This window comes from Sus scrofa, chromosome 13 (assembly GCF_000003025.6).
Source record: "Sus scrofa isolate TJ Tabasco breed Duroc chromosome 13, Sscrofa11.1, whole genome shotgun sequence".
NCBI classification, from domain to species: domain Eukaryota; kingdom Metazoa; phylum Chordata; class Mammalia; order Artiodactyla; family Suidae; genus Sus; species Sus scrofa.
The window spans coordinates 92848511-92875527 of NC_010455.5; the positions used below are offsets into that span (position 1 = coordinate 92848511).

Here is a 27017-nt window from a genome sequence, read left to right on the forward strand (position 1 = left end):
GGATGATAGCTTTGTTTCAGCTGAGCAACGACGAGAACTCCCCACATTTATCTTTTAAAGAAATAAGTAGTAAATGGCAATATGCTCAAATAAATGCTAGGATTTTTTTTTTCTTCATGAAAAGAGGAAGGTTTAGCTTACAGATATTTAAATGAGCTTAAACTCCACCTGGTTGAGGTCTGAAGTCCTTCTCTTCCGTTTTACTTTGAGAGTTGGCTTCAATGATATACCTAAACATATTTAACTTTATTTTTAAAAGTAATTTTAAAAATTAAATATGTATATTAAATTTATTTTTAAAAGCCATACCTAATGAGTATGATTGCCAAAGAAAGAAGGATTAGTTATTACTTCGAAGGATCAGATTCAAATTGAAAGTTATTTATAAAGGGAATAAAAATAATTCTGTTTAATCCCTTCTATTTTTAGTTGGGGGGGGTGAAATCAGGTATAAATCTTTTTTAAGAAAGAAGAGAGCCTCTCTGGAAGTGCCAGGAGAGAATTTTAAGAAAGCCTAAACCAAATTACTTCTAGAACTAAAATTTATAGGTTTTTTCCCTCTATATTATTACAAAACGAATGTTGTGAAATTTTCTAATTAATTTTTACCAACATAGCTACAAGTGACAGAGAGCTGTAGTTCATGGAAAAAAAAGGGCAAAATAGCCTTTTCATATACTCTTATGATGTTGACTAACTAGAAAAGGGAGAGTCTCATGTTATATTAATTACCCATGATTTTAACAAAATCATTTGATTTTTCTTTTGTCATGATGATGAAAGTGGGTGTGTTTTTTTTTTTTCCTAAAAGGTAAGTGAGTTTATTGCTGATGTCTTTGTAAACACAGAGCTGAGAGTTGTGCTCTATCTTCATGTAATTCACTGGGCACAGGCTTTGTTGTCCTTAAACTGAGTGCCAAAGCTGACATCACCATCCTTGTTCTCCTAGAGCTCCAGCTGGATGAACTTGGGGTATGTGCTGTGACTTCATGTTCAACATCAGGGTCAAAGCAAAGGGAGGGCTGACAATGATTCCCTTGTGAGCTTGCTATGGAAATGCCATGATGATTCTACATCAAGCTCAGTGTCCATTGCACCAGCACTCACCCTTCCCAGTGAGGTCCTATATCACGCCTTATAATGCAACCCAGATGGGTGAGGAAGAGAGGAAGAATGAGGATGTCAGAGCAGTCATTATTCTATTCTATTTCATCTGAAAGTGGTGAATCTTATTTTTCTTGATTCTGTAATTTCTGCCATCTACTCTAAAATTTTAGAACAAACTTAAATGTCACTTTACAGATGAGATAATTGGGACTTGTAGTGTTCAAAGGATTGGCTCTTGGAGTAGAAACCCAGAATTTTCTAACTTATTCAGACTCAGACAATCATATTTTATTTTGGAACTCCTTAACACATGCTTAATCTGTCTCCTTGGTTGAGGAGAATGTATCTGTCTGTGTAGAGTATCAAGACATGACAAAATATACAGTTGGTATCCTTCCTAGCTTTAAGAGATAAACTGTCAGGAAAAAAATGTGAAAAACTTTGAAGCAGGCAAAAAAGTCCACTAAGTGTTCTGTTAGGGCTATCTCTTTCTTTTATTGTCTTCAACGTTTTACAACTCATAATAATTCAAAACAATGTTATCCATAGAAATACAGATGTGTTGTATGTGGTGAAACATTTATTTATTGCTGGGTGAATACTGACAGTTTCACATCTATTTATATGTATCTTAAGGACTTTCCTTTGACTAGGCTGTAACATCTTATTGGTTTCCTCATTCATTAATGAGTCAAATAAAATATTTAATACATGTTTGCTTTATATTTGTATGACAAACATGGTTTTACCTTTAAAAAAAAATCCTTTATCAAGAACTTCAAACAATCCATAGACTCTTCATTCTATCTTCAAATTACAAACCTAAAGGTAGAGGAACTCTCCACAAAATGAGAAACTTTCTGACTTGCGTAATAGATTCTCATCAAATATTTCTGTCCTTGGTGTCCAAAGATAATCCTAAAGATAATGAGATTGTGTGTTAATATGCTAACAAATCTGGGATCATTGGTCCATGGAGTCTTGGTTAAGGTGGAAGAGGCTATGAGGAATTCTGGCTAACAGTGCTGGTGAGACATTCAGGTCAATGTGCTTCTGGAAAAAATGGAAGCCTCTTAAACTTAATGGAGAATTAGATTAAAGGTAAATAGCTCAGATTTTTTTTTTCAGCATTAAAGTTTTTTTTCTTTTTTTTTAATTTATTTTTTATTGTTATTTCCCCCAACACATTTTTTTCCCCACTTTATAGCATGGGGACCCAGTTACACATACACATATACATAATTTTTCCCCATTATCATGCTGCCTTGTGAGTATCTAGACATAGTTCTCAGTGCTACACAGTAGGATCTCATTGTTAGTCCATAGCTCAGATAATTTTTAAATTGATTCAATGGAATCATAGCAAGAATGCTTCTCTCCCCTTCCCTAAGGAAACTCTGATCTAAATGGCTCCCTGCCTTACTGTTTCATCTTATGTTTGACTCTGAAAACAAATATAAATAGCTGAGGAATCATAAAACCAGTAAAATAATAATAGATGTCATTTATTGGAAAGCTACTATTTAATAATAGATGTCATTTATTGGAAAGCTACTATTTAAAGATATTTTGCATTTTTAAAAAAAAATTTTATTATAGTTGATTTACAATGTTCTGTCAATTTCTGCTATATAGCCAAATGATCCAGTTATACACATAAATACATTCTTTTTCACATGTTATCTTGCATCACATTCCATCACAACTGACTGGATGTAGTTGTAGTTCCCTGGGCTATACAGCAGGACCTCATTACTTATCTACTCCAAATGCAATAGTTTGCATCTACTAACCCCAAATTCCCAGTCCCTCCCAGTCCCTCCCCCTCCCCCTTGGCAACCACAAGTCTGTTCTCCATGTCTATAAGTTTGTTTCTGTTTTGTAGATAGGATCATTTGTGCCATATATTAGATTTCAGATATAAGTGATATCATATGGTGTTTGTAGTTCTCTTTCTGACTTACTTCACTAAGTATGAAATCTCTAGTTGCATCCATGTTGCTGCAAATGGTATTATTTTGTTCTTTTTATGGCTGAGTAGTATTCCACTGTATATATGTACCAAATCTTCTTAGTCCATTCATCTGTCAATGGACATGTATCTTTTTGAATGAAAGTTTTATACAGATATATGCCCAGGAGTGGGATTGATGGATCATAAGGAAGTTCTATATTTAGTTTCCTGTGGTACCTTCATACCGTTTTCCATAGTGGTTGCACCAGTTTACATTCCCACTAACAGTGTAGGAGAATATCCTTTTCTCCACATCTTCTCCAGCATTTGTTATTTGTAGACTTATTAATGATGGCCATTCTGAATGGCCCTCATTATGGTTTTGATTTCCATTTCTCTAACAATTAATGATGTTAACCATTTTTTCATATTTCATATTTTGCATTTATTACCAGAGTTATTCCTCACAGCAACTATAGCTGGAAAGTATTACTACCTATATTCTATATATGAAAAAACTAGTGCCCAAAGAGACAAAATATATAGGGAGCTGGGATTTTAACACTTTTTGGCTTGACTCTGGAGCCATTGGGTTAAACCATTATAACATATGGAGTCTGTGTTGTTGGGCTCTGGAGTTTTGCCTGGCTTTGAATCCTGATTCAGCCACTTCAGCTACCTACCCCCCAAGACAGCTGGCATTTTAGAGAGAATATCAGGAGAGAAGAATGAAATGGAAAGGTCTGAAATACAAGTGGAGAACCATGAAAGCGTGTGGCCACAGAGGAAAGAGAGGAGAGAATTCCAGGAAGAATGTAATGATCATCTGTTTCAAATAGTTTGAGGATGTCAACTAGCATAATAAAAACTAATTCGTTTAGAGCCATAGGAGGTGATCGGTGGCAAACTTTGCCAGGAAATTTTAGCAGAGTGGAAGCAGAAACCAGATAAGCGTCTGTTGAAGGCAGATAGAATGAGGGGATATGGAAGAAAGAAACTGAAGACACAGGAGAGAAAGATGGTGATGAAATTCCCTAAGAGACCCTAGACAAGTGCAAAAGATCATCTAAAGGTGCGATGGATGCTTGAGCCTTGAATATCAGAATGGGAAACAACTGGCCAGCTTCAATTTCTATGTGAAATAGGAGATACGTGTGTTGCTGGAGAAAGGGAGTGAGCTCTAAAGGCAGCAAGGACAGTGCAAAACAATGGGGCAATTTTCTGATTGTTTTGACTTGCAGTTATGACTGCTTATTATGAACAAATAAAAAAGTTGGCCAGAGAAGGCTGCAGGCCCACTGTGACTGGGCATCTAGAACAGTGATTGTCTGCATGGTGGTGTAGTTTCTCCAGTAGGACTCAGGATACTAAACTGTTGGATTGTATTAAGATTAGAGTTCAGTGGTAAGGTGGGTGAGGTGTAGAGAAGAGCTAGGTGTTGAAGGGAAATGACAATGCTAGAAAAAGAGACTAAAGTAGAGAAGGAGGAGGAGGAAGGATGTGGTCTCACAGTATATAAAACAACTGAGCCTGGCTGGGGTCCTGAGCTGGTAAAAAAAAAGGAGAACCAAAAATTGTGAGGGTTTCTATGGGAGGAAGAGAAAGGGTAGTGATGAAACATCTTAGTTCAGATTTCATCTAAAGGGCAAGGTGAACATTCATAAGACATTGCTGAGGAAACACTGAAAAATTCACTCTGTATCTCAACCCTGAAAATGTTAAAGTGGATAAATTATTAAGGACTAATTTTTCATCCTAATCGAAGCCATTTTAAATAGGCTTGTTTTCCAGCTGTTTCTGAAATAGCATTAGTATCTAGAGAACTTATAAAAAATAAAGAGCAGTCTGTAGGAAGTTTATTTCTTTTTGTATTTTATATCATTAAGATCATTTGAGTCTATCTATGCTTTGTTTAGAGGTGATGCAAATTATCTACCCCACATAAAGAAAACAAAAGAGATGTAGAGGTCATGTTTAAATAATTTTTGTAAATCATAATGCCTTACAGAATTTACCTAACAGTAGGAAAGGGGAATGAGAAACCACATGCCCATCTCAATGACTATTTACATTTGTAGATCATAATTGATTTCATTTCTGAACCTGATCGAGGATCATAAAACACTCCATTTTTCTATTCACATGGAGAAAAACAACTCATTTCCAGTCACACCTCTGATACTCATGTTAATAGATGTAGGAAATAAGGGTGAAGAAACAATTTCACAACTAAATAAAATTAACTTGTTACCAGTTGTTACATTTCTGTGCTTGATACTTTTAGACTAGTGTTACCAAATTTATTTGTTTGAGAAATCACAAAGCTTTAAAAAAAATTTGAAATAAACTTGGCATTAGTTAAGGCCAAAGCAAGGGCTTGTTTTCTGTTTTCTTCTCAGTTCTTTAAGGACCAAGTACTAGTTGCTTTTCAATATTAATGGAGATATAGACCCTATAAATAAAACAAAATCCTGAACTTCATTTTTGCTGAAAATGAGACCTCTAATGAATGACTTTGTCTTGAACTTTTAAAAAATCTCTCATTCTTGAGGAAACATTAAGTTAAAGCATGGAAAGCTGGAAAGATAATTTGAGGGGAGAAAATGCAGGAGGGAATCAGAGGAAGTGTTAATGACGGACCCTCCCAGATGAAGTTGGCAGTAGTGCAAATTTATTGTGAGTCATAAGGCTAATGTATGTACACAAGCCTATTAAGCTCTGCTCTCTGTGACAGGCTCAGCATTTTCCTTTCCATTTTTCTATCTGGAAATACTATTAGTCAGCTAATGCACCTTGCTGCAAGAGGCAAGAAAGACTTCAGGGATTTGGGATATGAAGCCTTGGATCATTGCACAGATGCATTTTCTGTGCATTTTGCCTAAAATGGCCTGACCCCTGAAAGTTAACTTTTGATAAATATTATTTTCAAACTTTTATTTTCATCTCAATATTTTTAATTGGAATAATATAGTTTTAATCATCTGTTTCCCTATTCACCCCCCCCCCCAGAAATAACAATGAAATAAATGAGGGAAATCATATCAGAGCTGAAGAAAGTAGGGAGAAATTTAAGAACCTTCTGAATAGTCATGTTACTTTAGAAATATTTTAATTTAATAATATTTTAAAGTAAAATATTTTTACACAGTACACTCTTTTTCTTTAATATTTTCTCTTCTAATTAGCCTCCAGTGTAGGTATATGGTAACCACCTGGGTTGAACCTTGCTAAATGTCAGATCTACATTAAGAAAAGGCGATTTTCATTATTTTCTGCTTTTTCCATTATTATCCTCTCTGGTACTGCATTATATACAAATGTTATATAAACTTCAATATTGGAACACTAACTTAATCATTTTTTCTGTGAAAATCTACATATTCTGTAAAGTTATTTTTTAAAATTTTATTGGCGTATAGTTTATTTATAAAGTTGTGTTAGTTTCAGGTATACAGCAAAATTGGAAAGTTATATTTTAAAGAAAGAGTTCTCAAAGTATATTTTTCAGCTTTTTTTCTGTGACTGCTCCATAGCTAGCCTTCTAGCAGCTAGCTGTCTATTGTTGGTCCTGATGCAAAATGTCAGGTCGCTTGCTGGGAGGAGGGTTGGTGGGGTGGGAGGGGGGCTTTAGAAATGAGTTTAGAGCCCTAGGATGTGTATTCTCATTTGTTTCCATGTCATCTATATTACTTGAGGCTTCCAGGTACAGACCTTCAGGAAAGACAGATCCATACCATCCTAAAGAAGCTCTCTATCTCATCAACTCCCTCCTCAAATTCAGCAACCCTGCACTCTGGAATTAACCCATTTAATGCATCCTGGTTATGCAAATTGATGCATAAATCATGAGATAAAGGTTTATTAGAAGGGGTAAAGAATTCACTCACATTTTAAAATGCCCACAAACAGTTCTACAGAGTTGGTCAGAACACCAGGAATTTGCTGTTATATATATGTACAAGAGTGATTTTTAACAGATATGACGTTGCATGTCTCCATTTTTCACCGTATCTTCAATGTTTCAAAATTCTTTGCTCCCTTTCAAAAAAAAAAAAAAAAATCCTGGTGTTTAGTAACACATTGATACCAAGCTACCTTCTACATAAAAACATTATTAGAGGCAGAGCTGAAAGATATTTTACAAGCCAAGACCCAGCCCAGGCCCTGGAGTTCTCTGTTACTCTTGTAACCATTGATAACAATCACTCAACCTGAAGCTACTTGGAGCTGCAGTCTGCAGGGCTCCTTCTGCTCCTTTTAAATGTTTGATGTTGTCAGCAGGGAAACCAAAAACAATGAGTGCTCAGGTCTAGGAATACCAAAGTGAGAGGGACCATGCCTAGACTATTCTATGAAAAATTGTATGTACTTCTAATTGCTATAAATGCAGATGCATGTGCCAGCAAATGTTTTGCTGGTAAAATTGCTTAAAATTGTTTTCCATCACCCTCTTCAGCAAAGCAGAGACCTACTTGCCTATCACAGTTTCTGCGGCATTTTGAAAATATTTCTGTGATGAAAGATGACAAAAAGCAGTGCAATAGCCCACTTCTCTGGAAGAAGCTAAGTCCCAGTGCCTAAGGGGAGACATTCACCAACCTTATGAAAATCAGTCTTTGTTAAGAGAAGGAAGTGAACATGCAGGGACTTTTACTGGGATGAGTAAATCAAGCCTTCAGTAACTCAAGGAACAAAGTTACAAGAAAGACTTAACAACTCATTAAGACCAAGTTAGGGCAACACTACAGAAAACAAATCATTTTCTCTGGTCATGGGGCTTTGCAGGAAGTTAATTGGCAGTTCAAATAACGGCTTTGAGAATGACATCAACCTGGGCTGTATAAGCAGGTTTCAATCAACAGAAATTTCTGGTAAATTGTACCAAAAAACCTACTTATCTTCCTGATAAAGATTAGGAAAAGTGTCATGTTCTATCTATTTCTGTTTTGTTCTTTGAAATGATACTGGACTTGGGCTAATCCCTTAGTCCTAAAATATTGGGAATGAAAGGCTGTAATAGTCACCCCATATTATTTTAAATTTTGTATTAATGTCAAAGGAGATGAAAGGGCAAGAAAATTTGCATTCATGCTGAAACTGCAAATGGAAATGTGTGAATGACCTCTTGGACACTTCTGCTTGACGCTGAAAACTGTACTTTTTACATAATAACCCATATGCAACTAGCCATAATTGAACTTAATTTAGTAAAGCATTTTGCTCTGAATAAAATGGACATTTTCAACATTTAAGTGTGTTTAACAGAAAATGAGGAAGGAATCTAAATTAAGAAAAAAATTCTTGTGGTAAATCTATCAAATGTCTTCCTTTGCTATAATACATTCCAAATATAATTTCTTTTGCTACAACACATGTCCTGTAATATGAATAAGTTCAAATGGGATCAGTATAGAAAGAGATGATGTCAGTATAACCTGAAAGACCAGAAGTTTCCTATATGGTTTTCCCCCAACATCCTAATGTTTTGTGCTGTAACAGCAGCGGGATGCAAAGTATCCTTATGGAAGCTGAATCCAGCAAGCCATCAAAGACTGCAGTACTGTGCAGGGCATCCACTCATGCTACCTTCTCTTGCGGTTGATCACATACAAAAGAAACAGTGACAAAATAATGATCCAAATATCAGTCTACTATCGCCCAATATCATTGATGAATATAGATGCAAAAATTCTCAACAAAATCTTAGCAAACCGAATCCAACAACATATCAAAAAAATTATACACCATGACCAGGTAGGGTTCATCCCAGGTTCACAAGGATGGTTCAACATATGCAAAGCAATCAACATCATACACCACATTAACAAAAAAAAGTCAAAAATCATATGATCATCTCAATAGATGCAGAAAAAGCATTAGACAAAGTCCAACATCCATTCATGATCAAGACCCTCGCCAAAGTGGGTATAGAGGGAACATTCCTGAATATAATCAAAGCCATTTATGAGAAACCCACAGCAAATATAATACTCAATGGGGAAAAACTGAAAGCCTTCTCCCTCAAATCTGGAACAAGACAGGGATGCCCACTCTCACCACTGCTCTTCAACATCGTTTTGGAAGTCCTAGCCACAGCAATTAGACAAACAAAAGAAATAAAAGGCATCCATATAGGAAGAGAAGAGATCAAACTGTCACTGTATGCAGATGACGTGATACTATACATAGAAAACCCTAAGGACTCAACCCCAAAACTCCTTGAACTGATTAATAAATTCAGCAAAGTAGCAGGATATAAGATTAACATTCAGAAGTCAGTTGAATTTCTGTATACCAGCAATGAAACATTAGAAAAGGAATACAAAAATACGATACCTTTTAAAATTGTACCTCACAAAATCAAATACCTCGGAATACACCTGACCAAGGAGGTAAAGGACCTATATGCCGAGAACTATAAAACTTTAATCAAAGAAATCAAAGAAGATGTAAAGAAATGGAAGGATATTCCATGTTCCTGGATTGAAAAAATCAATATTGTAAAAATGGCCATACTACCCAAAGCAATCTACAGATTCAATGCAATCCCTATCAAATTACCCAGGACATTTTTCAAAGAACTAGAACAAATGATCCAAACATTTATATGGAACAACAAAAGACCCAGAATCGCCAAAGCAATCCTGAGAAACAAAAACCAAGCAGGAGGAATAACTCTCCCAGACTTCAAGAAATACTACAGGGAGTTCCCATCGTGGCGCAGTGGTTAACGAATCCGACTAGGAACCATGAGGTTGCAGGTTCGGTCCCTGCCCTTGCTCAGCGGGTTAACGATCCGGCGTTGCCGTGAGCTGTGGTGTAGGTTGCAGACGCGGCTCAGATCCCGCGTTGCTGTGGCTCTGGCATAGGCTGGCAGCTACAGCTCCGATTAGACCCCTAGCCTGGGAACCTCCATATGCCGCAGAAGCGGCCCAAGAAATAGCAACAACAACAACAACAAAGACAAAAAGACCAAAAAAAAAAAAAAAAAAAAAAAAACCTACAAAGCCACAGTAGTCATCAAAACAGACAGACAGACCAATGGAACAGAATAGAGAACCCGGAAATAAACCCTGACACCTATGGTCAATTAATCTTTGACAAGGGAGGCAAGAACATCAAATGGGAAAAAGAAAGTCTATTCAGCAAGCATTGCTGGGAAACCTGGACAGCTGCATGCAAAGCAATGAAACTAGAACACACCCTCACACCATGCACCAAAATAAACTCAAAATGGCTGAAAGACTTAAATATACGACAGGACACCATCAAACTCCTAGAAGAAAACATAGGCAAAACACTCTCTGACATCAACATCATGAATATTTTCTCAGGTCAGTCTCCCAAAGCTATAGAAATTAGAGCAAAAATAAACCCATGGGACCTCATCAAACTGAAAAGCTTTTGCACAGCAAAGGAAACCAAAAAGAAAACAAAAAGACAACTTTCAGAATGGGAGAAAATAGTGTCAAATGATGCAACCAACAAGGGCTTAATCTCTAGAATATATAAACAACTTATACAACTCAACAGCAAAAAAACCAATCAATCAATGGAAAAATGGGCAAAAGACCTGAATAGACATTTCTCCAAAGAAGATATACAGATGGCCAACAAACACATGAAAAAATGCTCAACATCTCTGATTATAAGAGAAATGCAAATCAAAACTACCATGAGATACCGCCTCACACCAGTCAGAATGGCCATCATTAATAAATCCACAAATAACAAGTGCTGGAGGGGCTGTGGAGAAAAGGGAACCCTCCTGCACTGTTGGTGGGATTGTAAACTGGTACAGCCACTATGGAGAACAGTTTGGAGATACCTTAGAAATCTATACATAGAACTTCCATATGATCCCACTATCCCACTTTTGGGCATATATCCAGACAGAACTCTACTTAAGAGAGACACATGCACCCACATGTTCATAGCAGCACTATTCACAATAGCCAGGACATGGAAACAACCCAAATGTCCATCAACAGAGGACTGGATTCGGAAGAAGTAGTATATATACACAATGGAATACTACTCAGCCATAAGAAAGAATGACATAATGCCATTTGCAACAACGTGGATGGAACTAGAGAATCTCATACTGAGTGAAATGAGCCAGAAAGACAAAGACAAATACCATATGATATCACTTATAACTGGAATCTAATATCCAGCACAAATGAACATCTCAGAAAAGAAAATCATGGACTTGGAGAAAAGACTTGTGGCTGCCTGACGGGAGGGGGAGGGAGTGGGAGGGATTGGGAACTTGGGCTTATCAGACACAATTTAGAATAGATTTACAAGGAGATCCTGCTGAGTAGCATTGAGAACTTTGTCTAGATACTCATGTTGCAACAGAACAAAGGGTGGGGGAAAAATGTAATTGTAATGTATACATGTAAGGGTAACTTGATCCCCTTGCTGTACAGTGGGAAAATAAAATAAAAAAACAAAACCAAAAAAAAAAAAAAACCCAAATATCAGTCTAGATCTTTGCTATAGTATGGGCAAAGCCTGCATATGCCTAACCACTTACAACTTCTGACGACAATTTGCTGGTCTCCATTATTCAGCAGACTTTCTTTGACTCCCTTCCACTAGTCTACCTTCTTTTGTATTTAGAATAAAGTCCTACAATTACCATAACATTTACTTATAATAATTATAACATTAAAAAAATTATGATCTGTTGTTTTAAAGTAGATTTTGTGGTGATTGTTGTAGTTGTTAGTTCTCTGGCCATAAAGTGGCATATGTCTTTAGTGATCTGGATTAATTCTATTTTTTTTCCCATAAGCTCTGTAACTTTATATATGCAGTGTAGCATATTGCAAGCTCCATTTATAGTCAGCTTTTGTATGAAGATTCTTTCAAAGGTCAAAAATAGATTTACCTTCTTGATGTAAAATAACCAGCAAATCTTAACCTCGAATTTGGGTGATATATTTGTAAAAAGAAATAAAATTAATTGAGAAGTTGCAGTTAGTTGAGAGAGACTATAACATGACATAAGAATGCAGGTTCTGGAGTTCCATGGTGGCACAGTAGTTAAGTATCCAGTGTTGTCACTGTTGTGACTCCAGTTGCTGCTGGGGCACAGGTTCAATCTAATCCCTGGACTGGGAACTTCCACATGCCCTGGGTATGGCCAAAAACAAAACAACAACAACAAAATCAGAAAATATCAGGTTCTGAATTGACACTGCTTGGTTCAAATAACTTGTGCAAATTATTTAACTTCCCTGTGCCTCAGTTTTCTCATTTGTAAAATGAAAGTATAACAGTGCTTACCTAATAGGGTTGTTGTGGGGATTAAATGTGCTAAATAAAGTACTCAGTACTTAATAAGAATATACTCTAAGTACTATTATTGCTTTAAAATATAATTAACCCATCAAATTGACAATATTTTTTTTTTTAGAAGGTAGGAGTTTCTTGAGGGTAGGATCTATGTTTTATACATCTATTGCCTCTTTAGTGCATTAAACATAAGAAAGGTCTAACAAATACTGGTTAAATTGTATTTAATTCTTTGATTATGTTTTGTTTTCCTTTGACTAAAAATTGCGTTTGAGGATTAGTTCTTCCAAAGATAATCAGTTTTCTTCCTATGTAGTCCATACTTTTTTAAAAAAATATCTTTGATTTTTATTTACTTTACAATTCTTTATCTTATCACTGGAATAAAGAAGAGCAACAAATAGGCATTAAATGATGAAATAAGAGAGGAAAAAAGCTGAAAAATTTGAAGACAAACAAAAAAATTTGAAGAAAAACAAAAAAGTAAGATTTTTGGATATAGCTGTTTTAGTTCTCAAGAAATAACAGGCTCAACTTTTATAGGTGGCTAAAATATGATAGTCAACAGATGTTTTTTTTTAGCCAAACATTGCTGGATGCTGACGAATCAGGAAAAAAAAAAGTCCCTGTCCTGAAAAGCTTATGGTACAATAAAAGGGATCAGACTTCTATGTGCTACCTGAAACCCCTGAATAGCACAAGGTCATAAAATTTGAATATGAAATTATAACTCAGGTAATTCACCAAATCGGGTTCTGATCTTCAGTCTCTCTAAGCAGCCCCACCTATTAAAATAATAATAAAAATAAAAAGTTGTTAGCTTAATCTTCCTTCAAACTGAAAATCTAGACCTTAATATCTATGAAGAGATCCTTTCATTTGTATGCCTTTATATGTAACAACCTCTCAATTGACAGACATTTGTCTGATATTTCACATTGTTACCTTTTCTATTCATCAACTAATGAAAGAGTATATGGATTTGGCAAAAAGTAGATTATTAGTAATATTCAAGGGTGTGGTAATAGCAAAGAGACATCATTGCAAAGCTTTATAGAAGGACTTGATAATATAGTCTAGATGATACATAATAGTTTAATTCTCTGTGAATCAGTAAAATGTATTTCTTCCTGTTAGTCATAGAATGCAACCATATTCCCACTCCATGTTAAGGAGAAAATTATGAATTAATACTTTTCTGTTCACACTGTTTAAGTAGACCACTTTCCTTAAACTCCAGTGTTTCCAAGTACATCTTCAAATTGGTTTACTGTTTCTGCTCTCATCTTTTTAAAGAACGGTGTTTCTCACAGGTTCAGCATTTCACTTCTCCTGATAATAGTTGCACAACTCTGTAAATGTATTTTAAAAAGCACTGAATTGGGGAGTTCCTGTCGTGGCACAGTGGAAATGAATCCAACCAGGAACGATGAGATTGTGGGTTCCATCCCTGGCCTTGCTCAGTGGGTTATGGGTCTGGCGTTGCTGTGAGCTGTGGTGTAGGTCGCAGATGCGGCTCAGATCTGGTATTGCTGTGGCTGTGGTGTAGGCTGGCAGCTACAACTCGAATTCAACCCCTAGCCTGGGAATCTCCATATGCCATGGGTGTGGCCCTAAAAAAGGACAAAAGACAAAAAAAAAAAAAAAAGCATTGAATTGCACATTTGAAACAGGTAAATTTTTGGTATATAAATTAAGTTGCAGTAAGTCTTTTAAAAATAAGGATAGGGTGATCTTGTTGTGGCTCAGTGGAAACGAATCTGACTAGCATCCATGAGGATGCAAGTTCAACCCTTGGGTTAAGTATCTGGTGTTGCCATGAGCTGTGGTGTAGGTTGCAGATATGGCTTGGATCTGATGTTGCTGCGGCTGTGGCTATGGCCAGCAGGGGTAGCTCCGATTTGACCCCCAGCCTGGGAACCTCCATGTGCTGGGTGTGGCCCTAAAAAGACAAAATAATAATAATAATAATAATAATAATAAGGGTAATGTTTATTCAAGAACTATAATATCGATTCCTATTTATATACTAGAGATGCTTACAGCTTTACATAGTGGCAAAGTCCTATAATCAGCAATCTTGGAAATTCTTCTGTGGGTTATTTATTTCTATATTACAGATACCTTTTATAAAGTTGTGTGTGTGTGTGTGTGTGTGTTTGCTTTTATTAAGGACTACAGGTACAGCATATGAAAGTTCCAAAGCTAGGAGTCGAATCGGAGCTGCAGCTGCTGGCCTACACTACAGCCACAACAATGTTGCTGGATCTGATCTGCATCTGAGATCTACACCACAGCTCACAATGCCCGATGCTTAACCCTCTAAGGCCTAGAGAGGAAGATATTTGCTCAGTCCCCAAGCTAGACAGTAACAGAGACAGGGATCAGTGATCAAAGCAACTGCTGGTATCTACAACAATGCCTTTTCCAAATAGGAGCTATACAATCAAATACATTGAAATAGTCAATGCTTTACTGTTTGAGATAAGTTGCAAGCTACCAATCCTTACTTCTTCCCTGGAAGATTTAATGTGACATCTGGGTACAGCGTGTGACTCTTCTTTCTTAATTTTGAAAACTTCCCTTCACCCTAGATTTATAGTTCATTTTAATAGGTTCTCTGCAGCCCACGTTTTCCTGTTTAAATTTTTCCTCTGACAAGTAATAGTGTATAAATGTAATAACAGGTATTAGTTGTGACAACTGCATTGAAATAATTTTTATGACAAAATTACTTCTAAATTATTTTTTGATAGTGCATGGATTTTCAGCTTAATATTATATAATTTAGATGAAGAATTGGATTAGTCTGTGACTCCAAAAACAGTTAAGGGAACAAGAGACATAAGAAAATGATCAAGTTGTTTAATTTAAAGAGGACACATTAATATGGCCTAATAGGTTTTGTCCCCCTCCACAAAATACCATTTTAATCAAGTTCCTCCCTAATTCAAAAACTATCAATGACACACAACCACTTTAAAGTGGAAAATATTTATACTGTCTTCAAGTTTATCATGTACTTCCCCAGCCACATCTCTCATAGCTTCGCTCAACAGTTTTCTGTACAACCCACTGTCTGTTGAGCACACCTGGTACATTTCTACCTCCTTCATTTCATGCACTGTTTTCTTTCATTGGAATAACCAACATTTCTTTCTGACTACGTGTATTACATTCCTTTTCCAAAACTTGCCTCCTTCATGAAGAGATACTGTTCTCCTCTGAGTTCCTACACACTTACTACAGCTACCATTTATATACTAGAGATTAAGAGTAAATCCTATTATTTTTAGAAAAGGAAGATAAAAACTAGAGAAATTAGGTGATAGGACAAGACATTTTTTATTGAAGTATAGCCGATTTACAATGTTATGTTAATTTCTGTTTTACAGCAAAGTGACAGTTTTTTAAATATATATATTCTTTCTATTACGAATTATCTCAGGATATTGAATATAGTTCCCTGTGCTATACAGCAGGGCCTTGTTTATCCCTTCCATATGGAAGAGTCTGCATCTACTAACCCCAAACTCTTAGTCCATCCCTCCTCCACTGGCAACTGTAATGTTTGTTATGCATGACAGCTTTCTGACTGAACTCATTTAGAACAAGGCTCAGTTTAATTGAACAAGCAAGTATTGGATATGCCTATTATATAAAAAGTATGATGTTAAGCGCTTCTGGGATAAAAACTGAATAAGATCATCTATACCCTTAAAAGGCGAGTTATATACTTTTGGAACAAGGCATGTTACACTTAAAAGAATAAAAGTTATTGTCTGATGTTTTCTAGCTCTGGCTATAACTTTCAAGGACCTATTGCAGACTTCAAGAAAAGAATGATATCAACACTAAGGAAAGATTTCAATTTGGGTCTATTTGTCAACAAGCCTGGGAAGTTCATGTCACTGAGTCCTTCCAAGTGTGCCTGTGGACCAATGTGATGGTTAATTTTATGTGTCAACTTGGCTAGGCCAGAGTACCCAGATATTTGGTCAAATGCAGTGGGACATTGCTTTGAAGGTACTGTTTATATGAGATTGTCATTTAAATCAGTAGAATTTGATTAGATAATGTGAGTGGGCCTCATCCAATTTGTTGAAGACCTTAATAGAAAAAGACTGACCTCCCCTGAAGAAGAGAGAATTCTGCCTATAGTCTTCTTTTGGACTCAAACTGCAGCATCCATCCTTCCTTGACCCTCCAACCTTTCAGCCTACACTGCAGATTTTGGACTTGCCAGCCTCAATGATTGCATGAGCCAATTCCCTCAAATAAATCCCCCCCGACATGCACACATACTCTCACAAATGTATACACACAGTCACAGACACATCCTTTTGATTCTGTTTCTTTGGAGAACACTGACTAATGTAGCTGAGGTCTCTTTTAGTTCTATTTGCCTGTGATTCATGTATAAAATGGAATTTCTTCAAATCTGTGCTTCAACCAAGTTTGTACACAAGTCTTCATCTGCATTTATTCTCTGTCCTTAATTTGTATCCTTGAAGGGGAATCACTGCAATAAGAGAAATGAACATTTTCAAGGTCTTTAACATTTATTTGGATTGTATAAAATACCACAGGGCTTTGTGGCTTGCTCCCTGCATTTATAATTTTTGAATTTTAATAGCATAGATGAAATAATTATAGAAAGACTGCAATTTGCATAATCTCATTTATTTTACTTCTCTTTCTTCTCTGTGAGATCCGCTCAACCTTTCATTCCATGCCTTCATGGGTAAATTGGCAGTAATACTAGTCTATGAATATCAATTTTTTTTCCATAGGCCTTAATCTTGCTTGTTGTGGAAAAGAAACCACTGTTGAAAGCCATTCATATGAGAAATTAGTAGGTCCTAAAATACTGCTAGAATAAAAAGGACTTTTTCAGCTACATCTGTAAAAGAGTATACCACTGTAATAAGTTTAATTTGGTCCTCCTAAACATTGTATTTTCATTTTTACTGAACATTGACCTGATTGTGCCATGTTTCTCTCTGAGTCACTATTATTATGGCTTAGATTCATTTGTTCTCCATCAATTTATTCAGCAAATTCTTACCTAGTTTATTTTCCATTCACTGTTCAGGCACTGAAGATAAAGCATGAACATTATAGACTTTTGTCTGCTCTGTGGAGCATACATTCTAGTAGAAAGAAGAAGATGTCACTACCATACAGACAATACTTTTAAAACATTAAGTCCAAAAATTAAAAAAAAAAATACATGAATGTACACAGAATATTTGGAATTACAAAGTAGGGGTGGCTAACAGCCCGTTTTTGTTCTCTTACTTTGCTTTAGTTACAGGGACCATGGAAACATTTGTATGTGCAATCCTTGTGACAAATGGCCATTGGAAGGGCTTGGCTTACACTTTAGGTCCCATACTCTTCCCCTGGACATAGCGGCCTCCCAGGACCCCACTGGTCAGACTAGAAGATTAGCCCTGAAGATGCTGCAAGTAAGCATTTTGGATACAAAGCTTTCAAGGAAGATTGTAGTGTATTTTGATACAGTCGTTTTAAATTACAAAACTAAATTATGTTCATTATAAAAATTTCATAAAATACTCGATAAGAAAGAAAAATAGTCTAACTCATTGTTGAAAGAGCTACTTTTAACACTTCAATAGATTAAAACATACAATGTAAATAAAATATGTATATATAAATGTGCATATGTTAAAAATCAGGCTTGCATCACACATAGTATTTTGCAGCCTCTGTTTTTACTTAAAATTATGTTGTGGAATTTTTTCTATCTTGAAGTATTTTCCCAGAACATGATATTGAAAGGCTGAAAATGTGCCCGAACAGACATAACCCATATGCTATTGTTGGACATTTATACTGTTTATCTCATCACAGCATCTCTGATTATTTCCTTAAGATAAATTAATAGAAGAAGATTTTGGGGTCAAAATTAAATGCACATTTTTATCATTCTTGATGCATGTGGCCAGATAATGCCAATTTACACTCTGGCCAGCAATGTATGCAAACACTAAAGAGGTTATATTAAAAAACAAATGCCAGCCAAAGGTGAACTGGTAAGATGGATGGGCAAACCGTGGCTGTGCAGCCCCACAGTGGAAATGGCTGGCTGTTTGGGTCAGAACTGGCTGCATTCCTTGTCTTTAAGTCCATGTTCAGAAGAAGTAGATTGGTGGTTTGATGGGCCATGTGTGGTATTTTACAAGCAAGATTTGGGCCTTCTTCCAGCTCTGGCCAGTGCTGACTCGGTCAGCTAAATCCCTTCTTGGCACAAAGTGGCCAAAGTTAGAGACTTCCTTAGGAGGTTTCTAGCCCTCTATGTTACATGTACAGAGAACTTAGAAACCCCCTTTTTTTCTGGAGTTTCTCTTTTAACCCAGGTTGCACAGAAGTGATGGTTTCCTATCTAGTCTCTCGGGGAGACGCTGGAAACCTCCCAAAGGAACAGGTCATTTCCCTGATTACAGCACCCAGATAAGTCTCTGTGCTACTTAAAATAAAATAAAAGTCCCATGATGGAAAGCATTCCTCCCATGACCTGTCTGAGTCTTGCTCAGGATCTTCCAGCCCCACCAATCGATCCCCTTTTGGTCCCTTGAACTTTTTCAACCACTTTCTGATCTCAGGGTCTTTGTACTTGCAATTCTTTATCACTTTTCTCTTCTATCTTTACCTCTGAATGATACTCATTCTGCTATAAATATCTAAAAATAATTACCTTCTATTATCACACTCATCACTCTGTATTATAGTACTCTGCTTTATTTTTTTCTTCTCAGCATTTAGCATTATTTGAAATTATATCACTCATTAATTTAGATTTTATTTATTATATATATTACCTGAACCAAACTTGGATCCACGTGCAATAAAGCCAATCCACTGACAAATTGGATTTGCATGCAATAAAACCAATCTACTGACACCAGGTTGTGGTGAAGGAAAGTGCTGAGCTTATCACAGGGCACCGAGCAAGAAGTCTGGGGCACCTAGTGCTCAAAACACTCAAACTTCAGTGGGTTTCAGAAAAACATTTTTAAAGGAAAGCTGAAGGAGGGGCATCCCAGTGTATGTAATCAGCTTGTGCACAATTCTCTTATTGGCTGATGGTGAGGGAACAGGGCCCTGTCCCAGGGGTTAACAATATCAATCCTTAGGCACCAGTACGTCTGGGGGCTACATGCTCATGGCACTCAAGCAGTTAATTTCTTCCATTTGGTGGTAGTTTTAGCATCTGTAAAACAACTCAGGAATGTGCATCAGATATGATTATCTGGGTACTTCAGAGAGGAGCTAAAGATGGGGGAGGGGTCTGTCCCAGTCCTGCTCAGTTACATCTAGCTCTTTTTTTTTTTTTTTAATGCTTTATACTCTTTTTTCCCCAGCTTTACTGAGATTATATTTGATATGCAAAAAATTGTGAGTTTAAGATGTACAATGTAATGATTTGATACATGTATATGTTGTGAAATGATTATCATGATAAGGTTAGTTTACATATCTATTATCTAACATAATTACATTTTATTTTTCTGTGAATGGTGAGAACTTTTAAGGTTTATTCTCTTGGCAACTTTTTTCTTTTTTAAAAAATAAATTTTATTGGAGTATAGTTGCCTTAACAACATTGTATTCGTTTCAGGTGTACAACAAAGTGAATCAGATATATATATATATACTTGTATATATATACAAGTTCCTTATATATAAAGGAATATATAAAGAATATTTCCCACATATGTTATTACAGAATATTGAGTAATTATATAAGGAATATATAGAATATTTACCATATAGGTTTTTACAGAATATCGAATAATTTCCCTGAGCTATATACAATAGATCTTTGTCAGTTAACTATGAGTTTGTTCCTGTTTTATAAAAAATTCTTTGTATTATTTTAAATTAGATTCCACATAGAAGTGATATCATATGATATTTGTCTACATCTGTCTGACTTACTTCACTTAGTATGATCATCTACATCTCTCTCCTCCTGATGGAGTATTAACTCCATGAAGTCAGGGGTGTCGTGTGGCTTGTTCATTGCCAAATCCCCCAATGCTTGGAACTGAGTTAAATATCGAATGAATGAAGAAAAGAAGGAGTAAATTACATGTACTGGCTCTGGGAAGGCAAGACAATCCACTTTCCCCACAGTGTATGCATGCTGACACAGCAAATATAACCTTTAGTGAGGTATATGCATTCTTATCCTGCTCCTGGAAGAGTTACATTCAAATGTGCATGAATTCATCTTAATCTGGTATGTCTTATGCCTTCAGTTCCTTAAGTGGAGGTGTGAGGTCAAGGATCAGGACTCATCCTTACTAACAGAGGTGATTTTTAGATAATCTTGTGAAAATTTAGAGTTGTCCCAGATCCCATTACTTGACAAAAAACATGTTTAAGAATTATATTCACACACAATGTTTCTAGCTATTTAATTCTTTTTTATCATTATATGAGGAAAGTTTTACATTAATTGTGCATTTTGGGTCTTATTTTATTTACTATTTACCTACTTTACTCTCCTATTTCATAAATAAGACTAAAAAAATATAGTACACTAAAGTCCTATAAAGTTGTTTGACTCTTGACAAGGCTGCAAAACAGATTAATTCTCTCTCCAAGAGTATCTCTCTCATTTTTTTTTTCTTTCTTTCTTTATTGGTAATCCATTCACTTTATTTTTTTCATTTTTTAAAGTTTTATAAAAATATAGTTGATGTACAATGTTGTGATAATTTCTGCTATACAACAGTGATTCAGTTATACATGTAGACACATCCATTCTTTTTCAAATTATTTTCCCATATAGATTATCCCAGATTATCGAGTAGAGTTCCCTGTGGTATACAGCAGGTCCCTGTTCACCATCCATTCCATATATCTGTTATTTTTTTTTCTAAAAAGATGCAGAATGAAAGAAACCTAAAAACAGGCCATGGTATATGAGGAAGGATGTTAATATTCTTACTTTTATTATCTCTTTCTTAAGATTATCTTTGGTTCCAGTATTTTCTCTTTCAAAATTTGATAAATTAGGAAACTCATCTTCCTAACATTTGGAGACTACTCAAGAGGAATGGCATTTATATACTGTCTGACCTCTGCCTGATAATCACCATATGGCTTTAGTTGACTTATAACATAAAATTAGTTTACATGCATTAAAAACATTAATTCTAATTCTCTCATAATAATAATAATAATGATAAATTGCTCTGGCAACACTGTTCCCACTGTTCTGAATGGCAATATTTGGCTGGCGACCTGGGGTGTGTTACTGACTGTGGGCACACTCATTTTTGTTTGGCGTTGCACATTCATGCCACTTTCTTGGCTCTGAAGATGTCAGAGTCTACTCCTCCCTGATGACATGATCTCCTAAGCGACTTCATCCATGGACACCCTGCAGGGCCTTGCTGATGTGCCCAGGCTTTTCTTCTTCCTAGCTCCATCTCACTCCTATGAGAGCCTGGGACTATTATTTGCTTGTGCACAAGAGTCTGCATTATAATGAGCGCTTTGGTTTGTCTTTGCTCTATGCACAGTTGAGGTGAGAAGCTGAGGAGAAAAAAAAAAAAAAAAAACAGAAAGGAAATGGTAGAGAAGAGAAATTAACCAGTGTTTTGGCTTTTCTCCCTCATCTGTCTGACCAAGTCCATGTTGACTGTCTTTATTTAATTTACAATATGCCACTCATTTAGGATAGTGTTCAACCATCTGAGCCTTCCTTCCAATTTTGGCTGCATTAGGGACTGGAGAATGAGTAATATCCTTATTATTAAAAGGAAGTAAAAAGGAAGCCAAGATTGTATTGCTGTATTTTTTTTTTTTAAGAAAATCATTTTGGTGTGTGTTGAGAAAGGCAAAATTTCAGACAGATTTGTAAAAGACAGTTACTAATCAAAAGGTAGATCGGCTCGTGTTTAAAAATCAAATGGAAGTAATGACTTTGGGAGTTGGAGAAACTGGGGAGAAAACTGAAAAGGATGCATTAAGCTGCCCTCCAGTAGTACATGTGGTTATGGCAAAATGAGGACTGTGTCTGAAAGAAAGGAAATGAAGGTCTTATGGTAAAAGCCAAAAAGATTTCATTTTTTGTTTCCCCCCAAATTATTATTATCTGCTGTGACTGATGATGAAGAACCACTTAACATTCTCTTCAAAGAATAATCACCAACCTTTTCTTTGGCCCCATCTCACATAGACTAACCTGCCAAAGACAGAATTTTGCCCTAATTCTTTAAAGAACAGGAAAACACTGATGTAATCTGTTTGTTTAATTCTAGAAAACTTTTCCCTGAAGTCAGTTTAGTTTTTGCACTGCCAAGATGGGAAGGGACGTCTGGGGGAGTAATTAAAGGCTTTAAACATGAAAGAAAGAGAAGTTCTTATTGCAGCCTGGGGACCCAGTGAGAATAATGGGAACCAAGGGAAATTAAGATGGACAAGCCGAAGTTAATGGGAAAATATGTCAGCATCCTGTGAGATGTTAAAAGTTGGTGCTGAAGAGAATCAGTGGCTCCAGTTTACCTTTTCACAGTCTACACTGAGCAAATTAATACTTTAAACAAAATGGCCAGAGCCAGAGTAATGTCTGCACAAGAGAACAGACTCTGAGGGCTTGGCTCTTTCCTGTTGATCACAGATTGGTGAGGCTAATGCATTAAAGTCTTTTCCTTGGAATTTCAACATTTAGAGCAGTCACATAGAGTTACTGTGATGACCTGAATATATATACTGTGCATTTTAAAAGTATTATTCTATAATGCTAATATGAAAATGCGTATACAAAAATTCTGCAGGAGATCTCAGTTGGACATAGTCAACACTGGAGTCATTATTTGTTTTTCTCCTACTTTACTGGTTGATTTTTTCCCCCATCTCCTTTACTGGTCCTTCCTCTTCTATAAAATCCATGCTCATTTGCCTGATTCTCAGCCTTACTTCTTAGATGAACTCAGGTTAATGGTTTTAATACTATACATATTCTGACTTCAAAATTCATAGCTGCAGTGCCAACCCAACCCCTGAGTTCTGGATTTATATATTCAACTGCTTTCTCAACATCTTCACTTTTATATATCTAATTTTTCCAAAATCTAATGGATACTTCAAAGTTTTATGTACTTGGAGAACTGTTGAGTGTAAACACTAAGAGGTTAGGGATCTTGTCCAAAAGTGCTAGGTATGCAGTAAAAACATGCTAAGTATTTGTTGAATGAATGAATAGATGATTATCCTAATTTACCCTTAAATCTGCATTTTTCCACATATATGTTTTTTTATTTTAGTCAAGTCTATTGCTATACATCCAGCTGGCGAAGGTAGGAAACTTAGACTTTCTCATTCTTCCTATATCTTGCTTTCCACATTAAATCAATAATTAAATTCTCTTTAACTGTCCCTGAGAAAATAATCTGTAATTCATTTCTTCCTATTATTATCACTGAAAATTCTCTTCTTCTCTAACAAAAGTGTTATTTCTCCTGTTATGGTCTGAATTGTGTCACCCCAAAATCATATGTCGAAGCCCTAATCCCTAGTACCTCAGAATGTGACTGTGTTTGGAGATAGGACCTTTAAAGAGGAAATCAAATGAAAATAAGGCTGTCAGGGCTGGTGCTACTCCAATATGACTGTTGTCTTAATACAAAGGGGATACTGGGATACACAAAGAGACACCAGTGATGTGATATGGGTGTACAGAGAAGGAAAGATCATGTGAGGACACAGAGAGAAGGTGGTCATTGGCAAGCCAAGGAGAGAGGCCTCAGGAGAAACCAAGCCAGCAGACACATGGATCTTAGACTAGCTCCTAGAATTATGAGAAAATAAGTTTTTGTTGTTTAAGCCACCTGATATGTGGTAGCTTATTATGGCAGCCCTGAGAAACTAATATATATTCCCTAAAAAGATCCTCTTGTCTTCCTAACAAGACATCATATCATATCATCTCTCTCTCCATGGAAATATATATCTTTGTTTTAGCTTTCAAATATCTATTTATTATTCATATTTATTATTATTAAGGAATATAAATATAAATAATAAATGGATATTTAATAATAAGTATTATTAATAGATAATAGATATTATTAAGGAAAATAATAGATATTATTAATGAAAATAAATATAAATAATAAATAGATATTTGAAGGCTAAAACAGGGTTTTATCCATCTTTCTCTCCAACCTCTATATATGATTACATATATGATCTTTCTTAAAACATCATAATAACTATAAATGAACATGTTACTTCAGTGCTTAAAAAAAAAGACCTACTGTATAGGACAGGGAACCATATTCAATACCTTGTAATAAGTTATAATGCAAAATAATCTGAAAAAGAAGAAATATATGTGCGTGTGTGTAAAACTGAACCACTTTGCTATACTCCTTAAAATAACACATTATAAATCAAGTATACTTCAATAAAAAATTATTTTGAACTTATGGTTCCTTATTATCTGACAGTAAATTCAAATGTCTTAGCCTTGTATACCAAAGTTTTTATTTTTGTTTTCCTCCACTCATCTTTCCAAGTGCTTCTGATCTACAGTCTGTGAAAGAACAGAACAAGAAGCAGAAGGCCAGAGAAGGTGATGAGCCATGAAGACACAGGTGATCTGGGCTCCCATTGGCTTCCCAATTCCAGCTCCAGTTTCTCAGGCCATGCGAGCCATGTGCTATGCACCGTTATGAGCATTTTACACACCAAATCTCACTTAAATATCATGAAACACAGAGAGACTATGCAACTTGCTCAAGATCTCACAGCCAATGAGTAGCAGAGTTGATATTTAAAGCCATGTGGTCCAGCTCTGCTAGTCTGCTCTTTGCACCTACTGTCTTTCCAATACACTTCAATTGTTGTTAATTTCTTTAATCAAATGTGTTTTGTTTTTACTAAGATAACTCAAATTGGTTTCCATTACTACTAGTAAAATACAATGAAAACCTCAGTAGCCTAAATGAAATGTTACATTCTCTGGGCAAGGTAGGTGGGCAGAATTATACAACCCTCCTTCCTTGGTCTTCTTGGTAATGCTTTACACTTACCTTCTTAATAACCCTTATCAAGCCACAGCGTAATTGCTTATTTACAGGTTTTTATTCTAGCTATCATCTTGTCCAGCACATAGTACAAGTTAGAATAAATAATAATTATTTTTCTTTTCCCATATTATGTAAACAAGTCTAAGAGAATTGCTGTATCTTATTATTAGCATACACTCAGCATAGAATCTGATATCTAAGAGGTACATAACATGCCACTGATGAACAGCTGATTGATGTCATGGCAGTTTAATGTTTAATCATGGTTATAAGTAAAGAATGAAGAAAATTACATGGGAAAAATAAATGGAACCATAACCCAAAATGGGAATTCTAAGGGTTTAGTTTGGCGTAACTGAAAATGCTGCTTTCTGCTGGAAAAACAAAGCTCTAATATCTGATATATTCTGAAACTGGTTTAGAAGATGTGATATTGGAATTCTAGACACCTGTGGATTTCTTTGATTGCATCGCTCTCTCTCCCTTCTTTCATTTCATTTTGTCTTTTCCAGATTGTACCTGTAAAGATTCCAAAAACAAACAGGTTTTTTTGTTTGTTTGTTTGTTTGTTTTTAAGGTTGGTGAGGAAATATAGGGCCCTGGTCTTCTTGCAAATCTATTAGATAAGGAATTGCTGGAGTTCCCACTATGGCTTAAAGGGATCAACCTGTCTCTGCAGTGGGAAGGGCGCAAGTTTGATTCCCAGACACATGCAGTGGGTTAAAGGATCCAGCGTTGCCATAGCTGCAGCATAGAATTGCTAAGATTCAAGAATTTTCTGCTTATTTTAATTTTGTTATCAGAATACATGTTTATAAAGATTAGCTGGGATTTGACAATTGTTAAAGCTCTAAATACTTTTGAAGCATAGAGGTTCATTGTAGTTTCTACACGAAAAATTTCAGGTACAAAAAAATTAAAGCTTTATAGATTAATAAAAAGGAACTATTCTTATATATGTAGATAGAAAAATGAAATGAGGAAGAACTGCTTCCTGAAGCTGGTAACGCTTTATGTTACCAGCATTTCTAATTGAATAAACAATAACGAAAAAATTTTTTTCTTTTTACTTTGTGTTTCTATTTCATAAGAGGAGTAGTAAGTTTGTACACTGAATAGTAGGAATATAATCTGGTGAATTCTAAATACTTTTTACCTTCTTTGTCTCAGAATATATGTGGCTATCTTACATACTTCCCATAAGGAAAATATTACAGAAGGCTGGTATATGAATCCTAAGAATTTTAAAACCGAGGGCCTTATGGGAAGAACACCTGATATGGCTATTAATATGGCTCAGTGAGGAGTTCCCATCATGGCTCAGTGGAAACGAGTCCAACTAGTATCCAGGAGTAGGTGGGTTCAATCCTTGGCCTTGCTCAGTGGGCTGGGGATCTGACATTGCTGCGAGCTGTGGTGTAGGCAGGCAGCTATAGCTCTGATTTGACCCCTAGCCTGGGAACTTCCATATGCCATGGTGTGGCCCTAAAAAGCCAAGAAAACATAATAATAGATTAAATTAAAAAATTAAAATTAAAAAATATGGCTTAGTGAGTAAATACACATATTTACCTATT

General features: G+C 35.8%; 1 long non-coding RNA gene across 1 annotated transcript in view; it reads right to left on the reverse strand.

The window, feature by feature from the left end:
- LOC106505714 overlaps positions 6715-27017 on the reverse strand; it is a 127906-nt gene continuing 107603 nt past the window's right edge. Inside the window, exon 3 of the long non-coding RNA XR_001300375.2 lies at positions 6715-7099. This is a non-coding gene — a long non-coding RNA (uncharacterized LOC106505714). The remainder of the gene's footprint in view (positions 7100-27017) is intronic.